This window comes from Rhipicephalus microplus, unplaced genomic scaffold, assembly GCF_043290135.1.
Source record: "Rhipicephalus microplus isolate Deutch F79 unplaced genomic scaffold, USDA_Rmic scaffold_13, whole genome shotgun sequence".
NCBI lineage: Eukaryota > Metazoa > Arthropoda > Arachnida > Ixodida > Ixodidae > Rhipicephalus > Rhipicephalus microplus.
In genome coordinates, this window is record NW_027464586.1 from 7,716,422 (window position 1) to 7,737,272 (window position 20,851).

The window sequence follows — 20,851 nt, forward strand, 5'->3', positions numbered from 1 at the left end:
GGCTCGAAACTCCAACCTTTCGGTTAACAGCCGATCGCGCTAGCCCATTGCGCCACGGAGAAAGTCTTGCTCCACTCTCACCACCATCAGAACATATCTTCAAAGCTATCAGCGCAAAGAAAAAAAGCGCCGCACCACCACCGGGTGGGCTCAAACCTCCAACCTTTCGGTTAACAGCTGATCGCACTAGCCAATTGCGCCACGGAGACAGTCCTGCTCCACTCTCACCACCATCAGAACATATCTTCAAAGCTATCAGCGCAAAGAAAAAAGCAACACACCACACCCGGGAGGGCTCGAAACTCCAACCTTTCGGTTAACAGCCGATCGCGCTAGCCCATTGCGCAACGGAGACAGTCCTGCTCCACTCTCACCACCATCAGAACATATCTTAAAGGTACCAGCCCAAAGAAAAAAAAGCGCCGCACCACCACCGGGTGGGCTCGAACCTCCAACTTTTCGGTTAACAGCCGCTCACGCTAGCCAATTGCGCCACGGAGACAGTCCTGCTCCACTCTCACCACCATCAGAACATATCTTCAAAGCTATCAGCCCACAGAAAAAAAAGCGCCGCACAACCACCGGGTAGGCTCGAACCTCCAACGTTTCAGTTAACAGCCGATCGCGCAAGCCAATTGCGCCACGGAGACAGTCCTGCTCCACTCTCACCACCATAAAAACATATCTTCAAAGCCATCAGCCCAAAGAAAGAAAAGCGCCGCACCACCACCAGGTGGGCTCGAACCTCCGACCTTTTGGTTAACAGCCGATCGCGCTAGCCAATTGCGCCAAGGGGACAGTCCTGCTCCACTCTCACCACCTACAGAACATATCTTCAAAGCTATCAGCCCGAAGAAAAAAAAGCGCCGCACCACCACCGGGTGGGCTCGAACCTCCAACCTTTCGGTTAACAGCCAATCGCGCTAGCCAATTTCGCCACGGAGACAGTCTTGCTCCACTCTCACCACCATCAAAACATATCTTCAAAGCTATCAGCCCACAGAAAAAAAAGCGCCGCACCACCACCGGGTGGGCTCGAACCTCCAACCTTTCGGTTAACAGCCGATCATGCTAGCCCATTGCGCCATGGAGACAGTCGTGCTACACTCTCACCACCGTCAGATCATACCTTCAAAGCTATCAGCGCAAAGAAAAAAAAGCGCCGCACCACCACTGGGTGGGCTCGAACCTCCAACCTTTCGGTTAACAGCAGATCGCGCTAGCCAATTGCGCCACGGAGACAATCGTGCTCCACTCTCACCACCATCAGAACATATCTTCAAAGCTATCAGCGCAAAGAAAAAAGCAACACACCCCACTCGGGAGGGCTCGAACCTCCAACTTTTCGGTTAACCGCCGATCGCGCTAGCGAATTGTGCCACGGGGACCGTCCTGCTCCACTCTCACCACCATCAGAACATATCTTCAAAGCTATCAGCACAAAGAAAAAAAAGCGCCGCACCACCACCGGGTGGGCTCGAACCTCCAACCTTTCGGTTAACAGCCGATCGCGCTAGCCAACTGCACCATGAAGACAGTCGTGCTCCACTCTCACCACCATCAGAACATATCTTCAAAGCTATCAGCGCAAGTAAAAAGCAACACACCACTCCCGGGAGGGCTCGAAACTCCAACCTTTCGGTTAACAGCCGATCGCACTAGCCAATTGCGCCACGGAGACAGTCCTGCTCTACTCTCACCACCATCAGAACATACCTTCAAAGCTATCAGCCCAAAGAAAAAAAAGCGCCACACCACCGCCGGGTGGGCTCGAAACTCCAACCTTTCGGTAAACAGCCGATTGCGCTAGCCAATTGCGCCACGGAGACAGTCCTGCTCCACTTTCACCACCATCAGGACATATCTTCAAAGCTATCAGCCCAAAGAAAAAAAAGCGCCGCACCACCACCGGGTGGGCTCGAACCTCCAACTTTTCGGTTAACAGCCGCTCACGCTAGCCAATTGCGCCACGGAGACAGTCCTGCTCCACTCTCACCACCATCAGAACATATCTTCAAAGCTATCAGCCCACAGAAAAAAAGCGCCGCACAACCACCGGGTAGGCTCGAACCTCCAACGTTTCGGTTAACAGCCGATCGCGCTAGCCAATTGCGCCACGGAGACAGTCCTGCTCCACTCTCACCACCATAAGAACATATCTTCAAAGCTATCAGCCCAAAGAAAAAAAGCACCGCACCACTACCGGGTGGGCCCGAACCTCCAACCTCTCGGTTAACAGCCAATCGCGCTAGCCAATTTCGCCACGGAGACAGTCCTGCTCCACTCTCACCACCATCAGAACATATCTTCAAAGCTATCAGCCCACAGAAAAAAAGCGCCGCACCACCACCGGGTGGGCTCGAACCTCCAACCTTTCGGTTAACAGCAGATCGCGCTAGCCAATTGCGCCACGGAGACAATCGTGCTCCACTCTTACCACTATCAGAACATATCTTCAAAGCTATCAGCGCAAAGAAAAAAAAGCGCCGCACCACCACCGGGTGGGCTCGAACCTCCAACCTTTCGGTTAACAGCAGATCGCGCTAGCCAATTGCGCAACGGGGACCGTCCTGCTCCACTCTCACCACCGTCAGACCATTTCTTCAGAGCTATCACCCTAAAGAAAAAAAAGCACCGCACCCCCACCGGGTGGGCTCAAACCTCCAAACTTTCGGATAACAGCCTATCGCGCTAGCCTATTGCGCCACGGAGACAGTCGTGCTCCACTCTCACCACCATAAGAACATATCTTCAAAGCTATCAGCGCAAAGAAAAAAGCAACACACCACTCCCGGGAGGGCTCGAAACTCCAACCTTTCGGTTAACAGCCGATCTCGCTAGCCAATTGCGCCACGGAGACAGTCCTGCTCTACTCTCACCACCATCAGAACATACCTTCAAAGCTATCAGCCCAAAGAAAAAAAAGCGCCGCACCACCGCCGAGTGGGCTCGAAACTCCAACCTTTCGGTTAACAGCCGATCGCGCTAGCCCATTGCGCCACGGAGACAGTCTTGCTCCACTCTCACCACCATCAGAACATATCTTCAAAGCTATCAGCGCAAAGAAAAAAGCAACGCACCACACCCGGGAGGGCTCGAAACTCCAAACTTTCGGTTAACAGCCGATCGCGCTAGCCCATTGCGCCACGGAGAAAGTCTTGCTCCACTCTCACCACCATCAGAACATATCTTCAAAGCTATCAGCGCAAAGAAAAAAAGCGCCGCACCACCACCGGGTGGGCTCAAACCTCCAACCTTTCGGTTAACAGCTGATCGCACTAGCCAATTGCGCCACGGAGACAGTCCTGCTCCACTCTCACCACCATCAGAACATATCTTCAAAGCTATCAGCGCAAAGAAAAAAGCAACACACCACACCCGGGAGGGCTCGAAACTCCAACCTTTCGGTTAACAGCCGATCGCGCTAGCCCATTGCGCAACGGAGACAGTCCTGCTCCACTCTCACCACCATCAGAACATATCTTAAAGGTACCAGCCCAAAGAAAAAAAAGCGCCGCACCACCACCGGGTGGGCTCGAACCTCCAACTTTTCGGTTAACAGCCGCTCACGCTATCCAATTGCGCCACGGAGACAGTCCTGCTCCACTCTCACCACCATCAGAACATATCTTCAAAGCTATCAGCCCACAGAAAAAAAAGCGCCGCACAACCACCGGGTAGGCTCGAACCTCCAACGTTTCAGTTAACAGCCGATCGCGCAAGCCAATTGCGCCACGGAGACAGTCCTGCTCCACTCTCACCACCATAAAAACATATCTTCAAAGCCATCAGCCCAAAGAAAGAAAAGCGCCGCACCACCACCAGGTGGGCTCGAACCTCCGACCTTTTGGTTAACAGCCGATCGCGCTAGCCAATTGCGCCAAGGGGACAGTCCTGCTCCACTCTCACCACCTACAGAACATATCTTCAAAGCTATCAGCCCAAAGAAAAAAAAGCGCCGCACCACCACCGGGTGGGCTCGAACCTCCAACCTTTCGGTTAACAGCCAATCGCGCTAGCCAATTTCGCCACGGAGACAGTCTTGCTCCACTCTCACCACCATCAAAACATATCTTCAAAGCTATCAGCCCACAGAAAAAAAAGCGCCGCACCACCACCGGGTGGGCTCGAACCTCCAACCTTTCGGTTAACAGCCGATCATGCTAGCCCATTGCGCCATGGAGACAGTCGTGCTATACTCTCACCACCGTCAGATCATACCTTCAAAGCTATCAGCGCAAAGAAAAAAAAGCGCCGCACCACCACTGGGTGGGCTCGAACCTCCAACCTTTCGGTTAACAGCAGATCGCGCTAGCCAATTGCGCCACGGAGACAATCGTGCTCCACTCTCACCGCCATCAGAACATATCTTCAAAGCTATCAGCGCAAAGAAAAAAGCAACACACCCCACTCGGGAGGGCTCGAACCTCCAACTTTTCGGTTAACCGCCGATCGCGCTAGCGAATTGTGCCACGGGGACCGTCCTGCTCCACTCTCACCACCATCAGAACATATCTTCAAAGCTATCAGCACAAAGAAAAAAAAGCGCCGCACCACCACCGGGTGGGCTCGAACCTCCAACCTTTCGGTTAACAGCCGATCGCGCTAGCCAACTGCACCATGGAGACAGTCGTGCTCCACTCTCACCACCATCAGAACATATCTTCAAAGCTATCAGCGCAAGTAAAAAGCAACACACCACTCCCGGGAGGGCTCGAAACTCCAACCTTTCGGTTAACAGCCGATCGCACTAGCCAATTGCGCCACGGAGACAGTCCTGCTCTACTCTCACCACCATCAGAACATACCTTCAAAGCTATCAGCCCAAAGAAAAAAAAGCGCCACACCACCGCCGTGTGGGCTCGAAACTCCAACCTTTCGGTAAACAGCCGATCGCGCTAGCCAATTGCGCCACGGAGACAGTCCTGCTCCACTTTCACCACCATCAGGACATATCTTCAAAGCTATCAGCCCAAAGAAAAACAAGCGCCATACCACTACCGGGTGGGCTCGAACCTCCGACCGTTTGGTTAACAGCCGATCGCGCTAGCCAATTGCGCCATGGAGACAGTCCTGCTCCACTCTCACCACCATCAGAACATATCTTCAAAGCTATAAGCCCAAGGAAAAAAAAGCGCCGCACCACCACCGGGTGGGCTCGAACCTCCAACTTTTCGGTTAACAGCCGCTCTCGCTAGCCAATTGCGCCACGGAGACAGTCCTGCTCCACTCTCACCACCATCAGAACATATCTTCAAAGCTATCAGCCCACAGAAAAAAAAGCGCCGCACAACCACCGGGTAGGCTCGAACCTCCAACGTTTCGGTTAACAGCTGATCGCGCAAGCCAATTGCGCCACGGAGACAGTCCTGCTCCACTCTCACCAACATAAGAACATATCTTCAAAGCCATCAGCCCAAAGAAAAAAAAGCGCCGCACCACCACCGGGTGGGCTCGAACCTCCAACCTTTTGGTTAACAGCCGATCGCGCTAGCCAATTGCGCCACGGGGACAGTCCTGCTCCACTTTCACCACCATCAGAACATATCTTCAAAGCTATCAGCCCAAAGAAAAAAAAGCGCCGCACCACCACCGGGTGGGCTCGAACCTCCAACTTTTCGGTTAACAGCCGATCACGCTAGCCAATTGCGCCACGGAGACAGTCCTGCTCCCCTCTCACCTCCATCAGAACATATCTTCAAAGCTATCAGCCCACAGAAAAAAAAGCGCCGCACAACAACCGGGTAGGCTCGAACCTCCAACTTTTCGGTTAACAGCCGATCGCGCTAGCCAATTGCGCCACGGAGACAGTCCTGCTCCACTCTCACCACCATAAGAACATATCTTCAAAGCTATCAGCCCAAAGAAAAAAAAGCGCCGCACCACCACCGGGTGGGCTCGAACCTCCGAACTTTTGGCTAACAGCCGATCGCGCTAGCCAATTGCGCCACGGAGACAGTCCTGCTCCACTCTCACCACCATCAGAACATATCTTCAAAGCTATCAGCCCAAAGAAAAAAAGCACCGCTTCACTACCGGGTGGGCCCGAACCTCCAACCTTTCGGTTAACAGCCAATCGCGCTAGCCAATTTTGCCACGGAGACAGTCCTGCTCCACTCTCACCACCATCAAAACATATCTTCAAAGCTATGAGCCCAAAGAAAAAAAGCGCCGCACCACCGCCGGGTGGGCTCGAAACTCCAACCTTTCGGTTAACAGCCGATCGCGCTAGCCCATTGCGCTATGGAGACAGTCCTGCTCCACTCTCACCACCATCAGAACATATCTTCAAAGCTATCAGCCCAAAGAAAAACAAGCGCCATACCTCCACCGGGTGGGCTCGAACCTCCGACCGTTTGGTTAACAGCCGATCGCGCTAGCCAATGGCGCCACGGAGACAGTCCTGCTCTACTCTCACCACCATCAGAACATACCTTCAAAGCTATCAGTCCAAAGAAAAAAAAGCGTCGCACCACCGCCGGGTGGGCTCGAAACTCCAACCTTTCGGTTAACAGCCGATCGCGCTAGCCAATTGCGCCACGGAGACAGTCCTGCTCCACTCTCACCACCATCAGAACATAACTTCAAAGCTATCAGCCCAAAGAAAAACAAGCGCCATACCACCACCGGGTGGGCTCGAACCTCCGACCGTTTGGTTAACAGCCGATCGCGCTAGCCAATTGCGCCATGGAGACAGTCCTGCTCCACTCTCACCACCATCAGAACATATCTTCAAAGCTATCAGCCCAAAGAAAAAAAAGCGCCGCACCACCACCGGGTGGGCTCGAACCTCCAACTTTTCGGTTAACAGCCGCTCACGCTAGCCAATTGCGCCACGGAGACAGTCCTGCTCCACTCTCACCACCATCAGAACATATCTTCAAAGCTATCAGCCCACAGAAAAAAAGCGCCGCACAACCACCGGGTAGGCTCGAACCTCCAACGTTTCGGTTAACAGCCGATCGCGCTAGCCAATTGCGCCACGGAGACAGTCCTGCTCCACTCTCACCACCATAAGAACATATCTTCAAAGCTATCAGCCCAAAGAAAAAAAGCACCGCACCACTACCGGGTGGGCCTGAACCTCCAACCTTTCGGTTAACAGCCAATCGCGCTAGCCAATTTCGCCACGGAGACAGTCCTGCTCCACTCTCACCACCATCAGAACATATCTTCAAAGCTATCAGCCCACAGAAAAAAAGCGCCGCACCACCACCGGGTGGGCTCGAACCTCCAACCTTTCGGTTAACAGCAGATCGCGCTAGCCAATTGCGCCACGGAGACAATCGTGCTCCACTCTCACCACTATCAGAACATATCTTCAAAGCTATCAGCGCAAAGAAAAAAAAGCGCCGCACCACCACCGGGTGGGCTCGAACCTCCAACCTTTCGGTTAACAGCAGATCGCGCTAGCCAATTGCGCAACGGGGACCGTCCTGCTCCACTCTCACCACCGTCAGACCATTCCTTCAGAGCTATCACCCTAAAGAAAAAAAAGCACCGCACCCCCACCGGGTGGGCTCAAACCTCCAAACTTTCGGATAACAGCCTATCGCGCTAGCCGATTGCGCCACGGAGACAGTCGTGCTCCACTCTCACCACCATAAGAACATATCTTCAAAGCTATCAGCGCAAAGAAAAATGCAACACACCACTCCCGGGAGGGCTCGAAACTCCAACCTTTCGGTTAACAGCCGATCTCGCTAGCCAATTGCGCCACGGAGACAGTCCTGCTCTACTCTCACCACCATCAGAACATACCTTCAAAGCTATCAGCCCAAAGAAAAAAAAGCGCCGCACCACCGCCGGGTGGGCTCGAAACTCCAACCTTTCGGTTAACAGCCGATCGCGCTAGCCCATTGCGCCACGGAGACAGTCTTGCTCCACTCTCACCACCATCAGAACATATCTTCAAAGCTATCAGCGCAAAGAAAAAAGCAACACACCACACCCGGGAGGGCTCGAAACTCCAACCTTTCGGTTAACAGCCGATCGCGCTAGCCCATTGCGCCACGGAGACAGTCTTGCTCCACTCTCACCACCATCAGAACATATCTTCAAAGCTATCAGCGCAAAGAAAAAAAGCGCCGCACCACCACCGGGTGGGCTCAAACCTCCAACCTTTCGGTTAACAGCTGATCGCACTAGCCAATTGCGCCACGGAGACAGTCCTGCTCCACTCTCACCACCATCAGAACATATCTTCAAAGCTATCAGCGCAAAGAAAAAAGCAACACACCACACCCGGGAGGGCTCGAAACTCCAACCTTTCGGTTAACAGCCGATCGCGCTAGCCCATTGCGCAACGGAGACCGTCCTGCTCCACTCTCACCACCATCAGAACATATCTTAAAGGTATCAGCCCAAAGAAAAAAAAGCGCCGCACCACCACTGGGTGGGCTCGAACCTCCGACTTTTCGGTTAACAGCCGACCGCGCTAGCCAATTGCGCCACGGAGACAGTCCTGCTCCACTCTCACCATCATCAGAACATATCTTCAAAGCTATCAGCCCAAAGAAAAAAAAAACCACCGCACCACCACCGGGTGGCTCGAACCTCCAACCTTTTGGTTAACAGCCGATCGCGCTAGCCAATTGCGCCACGGAGACAGTCCTGCTCCACTCTCACCACCATCAGAACATATCTTCAAAGCTATCAGCACAAAGAAAAAAAAGCGCCGCACCACCACCGCGTGGGCTCGAACCTCCAACCTTTCGGTTCACAGCCGATCGCCCTAGCCAACTGCGCCACGGAGACAGTCGTGTTCCACTCTCACCACCATCAGAACATATCTTCAAAGCTATCAGCGCAAAGAAAAAAGCAACACACCACTCCCGGGAGGGCTCGAAACTCCAACCTTTCGGTTAACAGCGGATCGCGCTAGCCGATTGCGCCACGGAGACAGTCCTGCTCTACTCTCACCACCATCAGCACATACCTTCAAAGCTATCAGCCCAAAGAAAAAAAAGCGCCGCACCAGCACCGGGTGGGCTCGAACCTCCAACCTTTCGGTTAACAGCCGATTGAGCTTGTCAATTGCCCAACGGAGACAGTCTTGCTCCACTCTCACCACCATCATAACATATCTTCAAAGCTATCAGCCCAAAGAAAAAAAAGCGCCGCACCACCACCGGGTGGGCTCGAACCTCCAACCTTTCGGTTAACAGTCGATCGCGCAAGCCAATTGCGCCACGGAGACAGTCCTGCTCCACTCTCACCACCACCAGAACATATCTTAAAGGTATCAGCCCAAAGAAAAAAAAGCGCCGCAACACCACTGGGTGGGCTCGAACCTCCGACTTTTCGGTTAACAGCCGATCGCGCTAGCCAATTGCGCCACGGAGACAGTCCTGCTCCACTCTCACCATCATCAGAACATATCTTCAAAGCTATCAGCGCAAAGAAAAAAGCAACACACCACACCCGGGAGGGCTCGAAACTCCAACCTTTCGGTTAACAGCCGATCGCGCTAGCCCATTGCGCAACGGAGACAGTCCTGCTCCACTCTCACCACCATCAGAACATATCTTAAAGGTATCAGCCCAAAGAAAAAAAAGCGCCGCACCACCACTGGGTGGGCTCGAACCTCCGACTTTTCGGTTAACAGCCGACCGCGCTAGCCAATTGCGCCACGGAGACAGTCCTGCTCCACTCTCACCATCATCAGAACATATCTTCAAAGCTATCAGCCCAAAGAAAAAAAAAACCACCGCACCACCACCGGGTGGCTCGAACCTCCAACCTTTTGGTTAACAGCCGATCGCGCTAGCCAATTGCGCCACGGAGACAGTCCTGCTCCACTCTCACCACCATCAGAACATATCTTCAAAGCTATCAGCACAAAGAAAAAAAAGCGCCGCACCACCACCGCGTGGGCTCGAACCTCCAACCTTTCGGTTCACAGCCGATCGCCCTAGCCAACTGCGCCACGGAGACAGTCGTGCTCCACTCTCACCACCATCAGAACATATCTTCAAAGCTATCAGCGCAAAGAAAAAAGCAACACACCACTCCCGGGAGGGCTCGAAACTCCAACCTTTCGGTTAACAGCCGATCGCGCTAGCCGATTGCGCCACGGAGACAGTCCTGCTCTACTCTCACCACCATCAGAACATACCTTCAAAGCTATCAGCCCAAAGAAAAAAAAGCGCCGCACCACCACCGGGTGGGCTCGAACCTCCAACCTTTCGGTTAACAGCCGATTGAGCTTGTCAATTGCCCAACGGAGACAGTCTTGCTCCACTCTCACCACCATCATACCATATCTTCAAAGCTATCAGCCCAAAGAAAAAAAAGCGCCGCACCACCACCGGGTGGGCTCGAACCTCCAACCTTTCGGTTAACAGTCGATCGCGCAAGCCAATTGCGCCACGGAGACAGTCCTGCTCCACTCTCACCACCATCAGAACATATCTTAAAGGTATCAGCCCAAAGAAAAAAAAGCGCCGCAACACCACTGGGTGGGCTCGAACCTCCGACTTTTCGGTTAACAGCCGATCACGCTAGCCCATTGCGCCACGGAGACAGTCGTGCTATACTCTCACCACCGTCAGATCATACCTTCAAAGCTATCAGCGCAAAGAAAAAAAGCGCCGCACCACCACCGGCTGGGCTCGAACCTCCAACCTTTCGGTTAACAGCAGATCGCGCTAGCCAATTGCGCCACGGAGACAATCGTGCTCCACTCTCACCACCATCAGAACATATCTTCAAAGCTATCAGCGCAAAGAAAAAAGCAACACACCCCGCAAGGGAGGGCTCGAACCTCCAACCTTTCGGTTAACAGCCGATCGCACTAGCCAATTGCGCCACGGAGACAGTCCTGCTCTACTCTCACCACCATCAGAACATACCTTCAAAGCTATGAGCCCAAAGAAAAAAAGCGCCGCACCACCGCCGGGTGGGCTCGAAACTCCAACCTTTCGGTTAACAGCCGATCGCGCTAGCCCATTGCGCTATGGAGACAGTCCTGCTCCACTCTCACCACCATCAGAACATATCTTCAAAGCTATCAGCCCAAAGAAAAACAAGCGCCATACCTCCACCGGGTGGGCTCGAACCTCCGACCGTTTGGTTAACAGCCGATCGCGCTAGCCAATGGCGCCACGGAGACAGTCCTGCTCTACTCTCACCACCATCAGAACATACCTTCAAAGCTATCAGTCCAAAGAAAAAAAAGCGTCGCACCACCGCCGGGTGGGCTCGAAACTCCAACCTTTCGGTTAACAGCCGATCGCGCTAGCCAATTGCGCCACGGAGACAGTCCTGCTCCACTCTCACCACCATCAGAACATATCTTCAAAGCTATCAGCCCAAAGAAAAACAAGCGCCATACCACCACCGGGTGGGCTCGAACCTCCGACCGTTTGGTTAACAGCCGATCGCGCTAGCCAATTGCGCCATGGAGACAGTCCTGCTCCACTCTCACCACCATCAGAACATATCTTCAAGGCTATCAGCCCAAAGAAAAAAAAGCGCCGCACCACCACCGGGTGGGCTCGAACCTCCAACTTTTCGGTTAACAGCCGCTCACGCTAGCCAATTGCGCCACGGAGACAGTCCTGCTCCACTCTCACCACCATCAGAACATATCTTCAAAGCTATCAGCCCACAGAAAAAAAAGCGCCGCACAACCACCGGGTAGGCTCGAACCTCTAACGTTTCGGTTAACAGCCGATCGCGCTAGCCAATTGCGCCACGGAGACAGTCCTGCTCCACTCTCACCACCATAAGAACATATCTTCAAAGCTATCAGCCCAAAGAAAAAAAGCACCGCACCACTACCGGGTGGGCCCGAACCTCCAACCTTTCGGTTAACAGCCAATCGCGCTAGCCAATTTCGCCACGGAGACAGTCCTGCTCCACTCTCACCACCATCAGAACATATCTTCAAAGCTATCAGCCCACAGAAAAAAAGCGCCGCACCACCACCGGGTGGGCTCGAACCTCCAACCTTTCGGTTAACAGCAGATCGCGCTAGCCAATTGCGCCACGGAGACAATCGTGCTCCACTCTCACCACTATCAGAACATATCTTCAAAGCTATCAGCGCAAAGAAAAAAAAGCGCCGCACCACCACCGGGTGGGCTCGAACCTCCAACCTTTCGGTTAACAGCAGATCGCGCTAGCCAATTGCGCAACGGGGACCGTCCTGCTCCACTCTCACCACCGTCAGACCATTTCTTCAGAGCTATCACCCTAAAGAAAAAAAAGCACCGCACCCCCACCGGGTGGGCTCAAACCTCCAAACTTTCGGATAACAGCCTATCGCGCTAGCCGATTGCGCCACGGAGACAGTCGTGCTCCACTCTCACCACCATAAGAACATATCTTCAAAGCTATCAGCGCAAAGAAAAATGCAACACACCACTCCCGGGAGGGCTCGAAACTCCAACCTTTCGGTTAACAGCCGATCTCGATAGCCAATTGCGCCACGGAGACAGTCCTGCTCTACTCTCACCACCATCAGAACATACCTTCAAAGCTATCAGCCCAAAGAAAAAAAAGCGCCGCACCACCGCCGGGTGGGCTCGAAACTCCAACCTTTCAGTTAACAGCCGATCGCGCTAGCCCATTGCGCCACGGAGACAGTCTTGCTCCACTCTCACCACCATCAGAACATATCTTCAAAGCTATCAGCGCAAAAAAAAGCAACACACCACACCCGGGAGGGCTCGAAACTCCAACCTTTCGGTTAACAGCCGATCGCGCTAGCCCACTGCGCCACGGAGACAGTCTTGCTCCACTCTCACCACCATCAGAACATATCTTCAAAGCTATCAGCGCAAAGAAAAAAAGCGCCGCACCACCACCGGGTGGGCTCAAACCTCCAACCTTTCGGTTAACAGCTGATCGCACTAGCCAATTGCGCCACGGAGACAGTCCTGCTCCACTCTCACCACCATCAGAACATATCTTCAAAGCTATCAGCGCAAAGAAAAAAGCAACACACCACACCCGGGAGGGCTCGAAACTCCAACCTTTCGGTTAACAGCCGATCGCGCTAGCCGATTGCGCCACGGAGACAGTCCTGCTCTACTCTCACCACCATCAGAACATACCTTCAAAGCTATCAGCCCAAAGAAAAAAAAGCGCCGCACCACCACCGGGTGGGCTCGAACCTCCAACCTTTCAGTTAACAGCCGATTGAGCTTGTCAATTGCCCAACGGAGACAGTCTTGCTCCACTCTCACCACCATCAGAACATATCTTCAAGGCTATCAGCCCAAAGAAAAAAAAGCGCCGCACCACCACCGGGTGGGCTCGAACCTCCAACTTTTCGGTTAACAGCCGACCGCGCTAGCCAATTGCGCCACGGAGACAGTCCTGCTCCACTCTCACCATCATCAGAACATATCTTCAAAGCTATCAGCGCAAAGAAAAAAGCAACACACCACACCCGGGAGGGCTCGAAACTCCAACCTTTCGGTTAACAGCCGATCGCGCTAGCCAATTGCGCCACGGAGACAGTCCTGCTCCACTCTCACCACCATCAGAACATATCTTCAAAGCTATCAGCCCAAAGAAAAACAAGCGCCATACCACCACCGGGTGGGCTCGAACCTCCGACCGTTTGGTTAACAGCCGATCGCGCTAGCCAATTGCGCCATGGAGACAGTCCTGCTCCACTCTCACCACCATCAGAACATATCTTCAAGGCTATCAGCCCAAAGAAAAAAAAGCGCCGCACCACCACCGGGTGGGCTCGAACCTCCAACTTTTCGGTTAACAGCCGACCGCGCTAGCCAATTGCGCCACGGAGACAGTCCTGCTCCACTCTCACCATCATCAGAACATATCTTCAAAGCTATCAGCCCAAAGAAAAAAAAACCACCGCACCACCACCGGGTGGCTCGAACCTCCAACCTTTTGGTTAACAGCCGATCGCGCTAGCCAAATGCGCCACGGAGACAGTCCTGCTCCACTCTCACCACCATCAGAACATATCTTCAAAGCTATCAGCACAAAGAAAAAAAAGCCCCGCACCACCACCGCGTGGGCTCGAACCTCCAACCTTTCGGTTCACAGCCGATCGCCCTAGCCAACTGCGCCACGGAGACAGTCGTGCTCCACTCTCACCACCATCAGAACATATCTTCAAAGCTATCAGCGCAAAGAAAAAAGCAACACACCACTCCCGGGATGGCTCGAAACTCCAACCTTTCGGTTAACAGCCGATCGCGCTAGCCGATTACGCCACGGAGACAGTCCTGCTCTACTCTCACCACCATCAGAACATACCTTCAAAGCTATCAGCCCAAAGAAAAAAAGCGCCGCACCACCACCGGGTGGGCTCGAACCTCCAACCTTTCAGTTAACAGCCTATTGAGCTTGTCAATTGCCCAACGGAGACAGTCTTGCTCCACTCTCACCACCATCATAACATATCTTCAAAGCTATCAGCCCAAAGAAAAAAAAGCGCCGCACCACCACCGGGTGGGCTCGAACCTCCAACCTTTCGGTTAACAGTCGATCGCGCAAGCCAATTGCGCCACGGAGACAGTCCTGCTCCACTCTCACCACCATCAGAACATATCTTAAAGGTATCAGCCCAAAGAAAAAAAGCGCCGCAACACCACTGGGTGGGCTCGAACCTCCGACTTTTCGGTTAACAGCCGATCGCGCTAGCCAATTGCGCCACGGAGACAGTCCTGCTCCACTCTCACCATCATCAGAACATATCTTCAAAGCGATCAGCCCAAAGAAAAAACCACTGCACCACCACCGGGTGGCTCGAACCTCCAACCTTTTGGTTAACAGCCAATCGCGCTAGCCAATTGCGCCACGGAGACAGTCCTGCTCCACTCTCACCACCATCAGAACATATCTTCAAAGCTATCAGCACAAAGAAAAAAAAGCGCCGCACCACCACCGGGTGGGCTCGAAACTCCAACCTTTCGGTTAACAGCCGATCGCGCCAGCCAACTGCGCCACGGAGACAATCGTGCTCCACTCTCACCACCATCAGAACATATCTTCAAAGCTATCAGCGCAAAGAAAAAAGCAAAACACCCCACTCGGGAGGGCTCGAACCTCCAACTTTTCGGTTAACAGCCGATCGCGCTAGCGAATTGTGCCACGGGGACCGTCCTGCTCCACTCTCACCACCATCAGAACATATCTTCAAAGCTATCAGCACAAAGAAAAAAAAGCGCCGCACCACCACCGGGTGGGCTCGAACCTCCAACCTTTCGGTTAACAGCCGATCGCGCTAGCCAACTGCGCCACGGAGACAGTCGTGCTCCATTCTCACCACCATCAGAACATATCTTCAAAGCTATCAGCGCAAAGAAAAAAGCAACACACCACTCCCGGGAGGGCTCAAAACTCCAACCTTTCGGTTAACAGCCGATCGCACTAGCCAATTGCGCCACGGAGACAGTCCTGCTCTACTCTCACCACCATCAGAACATACCTTCAAAGCTATCAGCCCAAAGAAAAAAAAGCGCCGCACCACCGCCGGGCAGGCTCGAAACTCCAACCTTTCGGTTAACAGCCGATCGCGCTAGCCAATTGCACCACGGAGACAGTCCTGCTCCACTCTCACCACCATCAGAGCATATCTTCAAAGCTATCAGCCCAAAGAAAAACAAGCGCCATACCACCACAGGGTGGGCTCGAACCTCCGACCGTTTGGTTAACAGCCGATCGCGCAAGCCAATTGCGCCACGGAGACAGTCCTGCTCCACTCTCACCACCATAAGAACATATCTTCAAAGCCATCAGCCCAAAGAAAAAAAAGCGCCGCACCACCACCGGGTGGGCTTGAACCTCCGACCTTCTGGTTAACAGCCAATCGCGCTAGCGAATTGCGCCACGGGGACAGTCCTGCTCCACTCTCACCACCATCAGAACATATCTTCAAAGCTATCAGCCCAAAGAAAAAAAGTGCCGCACCACCACCGGGTGGGCTCGAACCTCCAACCTTTCGGTTAACAGCCGATCGCGCTAGCCAACTGCGCCACGGAGACAGTCGTGCTCCACTCTCACCACCATCAGAACATATCTTCAAAGCTATCAGCGCAAAGAAAAAAGCAACACACCACTCCCGGGAGGGCTCGAAACTCCAACCTTTCGGTTAACAGCCGATCGCGCTAGCCAATTGCGCCACGGAGACAGTCCTGCTCTACTCTCACCACAATCAGAACATACCTTCAACGCTATCAGCCCAAAGAAAAAAAAGCGCCGCACCACCGCCGGGTGGCCTCGAAACTCCAACCTTTCGGTTAACAGCCGATCGCGCTAGCCAATTGCGCCACGGAGACAGTCCTGCTCCACTCTCACCACCATCAGAACATATCTTGAAAGCTATCAGCCCAAAGAAAAACAAGCGCCATACCACCACCGGGTGGGCTCGAACCTCCGACCGTTTGGTTAACAGCCGATCGCGCTAGCCAATTGCGCCATGGAGACAGTCCTGCTCCACTCTCACCACCATCAGAACATATCTTCAAAGCTATCAGCCCAAAGAAAAAAAAGCGCCGCACCACCACCGGGTGGGCTCGAACCTCCAACTTTTCGGTTAACAGCCGCTCACGCTAGCCAATTGCGCCACGGAGACAGTCCTGCTCCACTCTCACCACCATCAGAACATACCTTCAAAGCTATCAGCCCACAGAAAAAAAAGCGCCGCACAACCACTGGGTAGGCTCGAACCTCCAACGTTTCGGTTAACAGCCGATCGCGCTAGCCAATTGCGCCACGGAGACAGTCCTGCTCCACTCTCACCACCATAAGAACATATCTTCAAAGCTATCAGCCCAAAGAAAAAAAGCACCGCACCACTACCGGGTGGGCCCGAACCTCCAACCTTTCGGTTAACAGCCAATCGCGCTAGCCAATTTCGCCACGGAGACAGTCCTGCTCCACTCTCACCACGATCAGAACATATCTTCAAAGCTATCAGCCCACAGAAAAAAAGCGCCGCACCACCACCGGGTGGGCTCGAACCTCCAACCTTTCGGTTAACAGCAGATCGCGCTAGCCAATTGCGCCACGGAGACAATCGTGCTCCACTCTCACCACTATCAGAACATATCTTCAAAGCTATCAGCGCAAAGAAAAAAAAGCGCCGCACCACCACCGGGTGGGCTCGAACCTCCAACCTTTCGGTTAACAGCAGATCGCGCTAGCCAATTGCGCAACGGGGACCGTCCTGCTCCACTCTCACCACCGTCAGACCATTTCTTCAGAGCTATCACCCTAAAGAAAAAAAAGCACCGCACCCCCACCGGGTGGGCTCAAACCTCAAAACTTTCGGATAACAGCCTATCGCGCTAGCCGATTGCGCCACGGAGACAGTCGTGCTCCACTCTCACCACCATAAGAACATATCTTCAAAGCTATCAGCGCAAAGAAAAATGCAACACACCACTCCCGGGAGGGCTCGAAACTCCAACCTTTCGGTTAACAGCCGATCTCGCTAGCCAATTGCGCCACGGAGACAGTCCTGCTCTACTCTCACCACCATCAGAACATACCTTCAAAGCTATCAGCCCAAAGAAAAAAAAGCGCCGCACCACCGCCGGGTGGGCTCGAAACTCCAACCTTTCGGTTAACAGCCGATCGCGCTAGCCCATTGCGCCACGGAGACAGTCTTGCTCCACTCTCACCACCATCAGAACATATCTTCAAAGCTATCAGCGCAAAAAAAAAGCAACACACCACACCCGGGAGGGCTCGAAACTCCAACCTTTCGGTTAACAGCCGATCGCGCTAGCCCATTGCGCCACGGAGACAGTCTTGCTCCACTCTCACCACCATCAGAACATATCTTCAAAGCTATCAGCGCAAAGAAAAAAAGCGCCGCACCACCACCGGGTGGGCTCAAACCTCCAACCTTTCGGTTAACAGCTGATCGCACTAGCCAATTGCGCCACGGAGACAGTCCTGCTCCACTCTCACCACCATCAGAACATATCTTCAAAGCTATCAGCGCAAAGAAAAAAGCAACACACCACACCCGGGAGGGCTCGAAACTCCAACCTTTCGGTTAACAGCCGATCGCGCTAGCCCATTGCGCAACGGAGACAGTCCTGCTCCACTCTCACCACCATCAGAACATATCTTAAAGGTATCAGCCCAAAGAAAAAAAAGCGCCGCACCACCACTGGGTGGGCTCGAACCTCCGACTTTTCGGTTAACAGCCGACCGCGCTAGCGAATTGCGCCACGGAGACAGTCCTGCTCCACTCTCACCATCATCAGAACATATCTTCAAAGCTATCAGCCCAAAGAAAAAAAAGCCACCGCACCACCACCGGGTGGCTCGAACCTTCAACCTTTTGGTTAACAGCCGATCGCGCTAGCCAATTGCGCCACGGAGACAGTCCTGCTCCACTCTCACCACCATCAGAACATATCTTCAAAGCTATCAGCACAAAGAAAAAAAAGCGCCGCACCACCACCGCATGGGCTCGAACCTCCAACCTTTCGGTTCACAGCCGATCGCCCTAGCCAACTGCGCCACGGAGACAGTCGTGTTCCACTCTCACCACCATCAGAACATATCTTCAAAGCTATCAGCCCAAAGAAAAACAAGCGCCATACCACCACCGGGTGGGCTCGAACCTCCGACCGTTTGGTTAACAGCCGATCGCGCTAGCCAATTGCGCCATGGAGACAGTCCTGCTCCACTCTCACCACCATCAGAACATATCTTCAAGGCTATCAGCCCAAAGAAAAAAAAGCGCCGCACCACCACCGGGTGGGCTCGAACCTCCAACTTTTCGGTTAACAGCCGCTCACGCTAGCCAATTGCGCCACGGAGACAGTCCTGCTCCACTCTCACCACCATCAGAACATATCTTCAAAGCTATCAGCCCACAGAAAAAAAAGCGCCGCACAACCACCGGGTAGGCTCGAACCTCCAACGTTTCGGTTAACAGCCGATCGCGCTAGCCAATTGCGCCACGGAGACAGTCCTGCTCCACTCTCACCACCATAAGAACATATCTTCAAAGCTATCAGCCCAAAGAAAAAAAGCACCGCACCACTACCGGGTGGGCCCGAACCTCCAACCTTTCGGTTAACAGCCAATCGCGCTAGCCAATTTCGCCACGGAGACAGTCCTGCTCCACTCTCACCACCATCAGAACATATCTTCAAAGCTATCAGCCCACAGAAAAAAAGCGCCGCACCACCACCGGGTGGGCTCGAACCTCCAACCTTTCGGTTAACAGCAGATCGCGCTAGCCAATTGCGCCACGGAGACAATCGTGCTCCACTCTCACCACTATCAGAACATATCTTCAAAGCTATCAGCGCAAAGAAAAAAAAGCGCCGCACCACCACCGGGTGGGCTCGAACCTCCAACCTTTCGGTTAACAGCAGATCGCGCTAGCCAATTGCGCAACGGGGACCGTCCTGCTCCACTCTCACCACCGTCAGACCATTTCTTCAGAGCTATCACCCTAAAGAAAAAAAAGCACCGCACCCCCACCGGGTGGGCTCAAACCTCCAAACTTTCGGATAACAGCCTATCGCGCTAGCCGATTGCGCCACGGAGACAGTCGTGCTCCACTCTCACCACCATAAGAACATATCTTCAAAGCTATCAGCGCAAAGAAAAATGCAACACACCACTCCCGGGAGGGCTCGAAACTCCAACCTTTCGGTTAACAGCCGATCTCGATAGCCAATTGCGCCACGGAGACAGTCCTGCTCTACTCTCACCACCATCAGAACATACCTTCAAAGCTATCAGCCCAAAGAAAAAAAAGCGCCGCACCACCGCCGGGTGGGCTCGAAACTCCAACCTTTCAGTTAACAGCCGATCGCGCTAGCCCATTGCGCCACGGAGACAGTCTTGCTCCACTCTCACCACCATCAGAACATATCTTCAAAGCTATCAGCGCAAAAAAAAGCAACACACCACACCCGGGAGGGCTCGAAACTCCAACCTTTCGGTTAACAGCCGATCGCGCTAGCCCACTGCGCCACGGAGACAGTCTTGCTCCACTCTCACCACCATCAGAACATATCTTCAAAGCTATCAGTGCAAAGAAAAAAAGCGCCGCACCACCACCGGGTGGGCTCAAACCTCCAACCTTTCGGTTAACAGCTGATCGCACTAGCCAATTGCGCCACGGAGACAGTCCTGCTCCACTCTCACCACCATCAGAACATATCTTCAAAGCTATCAGCGCAAAGAAAAAAGCAACACACCACACCCGGGAGGGCTCGAAACTCCAACCTTTCGGTTAACAGCCGATCGCGCTAGCCAAATGCGCCACGGAGACAGTCCTGCTCCACTCTCACCACCATCAGAACATATCTTCAAAGCTATCAGCACAAAGAAAAAAAAGCCCCGCACCACCACCGCGTGGGCTCGAACCTCCAACCTTTCGGTTCACAGCCGATCGCCCTAGCCAACTGCGCCACGGAGACAGTCGTGCTCCACTCTCACCACCATCAGAACATACCTTCAAAGCTATCAGCCCAAAGAAAAAAAAGCGCCGCACCACCGCCGGGTGGGCTCGAAACTCCAACCTTTCAGTTAACAGCCGATCGCGCTAGCCCATTGCGCCACGGAGACAGTCTTGCTCCACTCTCACCACCATCAGAACATATCTTCAAAGCTATCAGCGCAAAAAAAAGCAACACACCACACCCGGGAGGGCTCGAAACTCCAACCTTTCGGTTAACAGCCGATCGCGCTAGCCCATTGCGCAACGGAGACAGTCCTGCTCCACTCTCACCACCATCAGAACATATCTTAAAGGTATCAGCCCAAAGAAAAAAAAGCGCCGCACCACCACTGGGTGGGCTCGAACCTCCGACTTTTCGGTTAACAGCCGACCGCGCTAGCCAATTGCGCCACGGAGACAGTCCTGCTCCACTCTCACCATCAT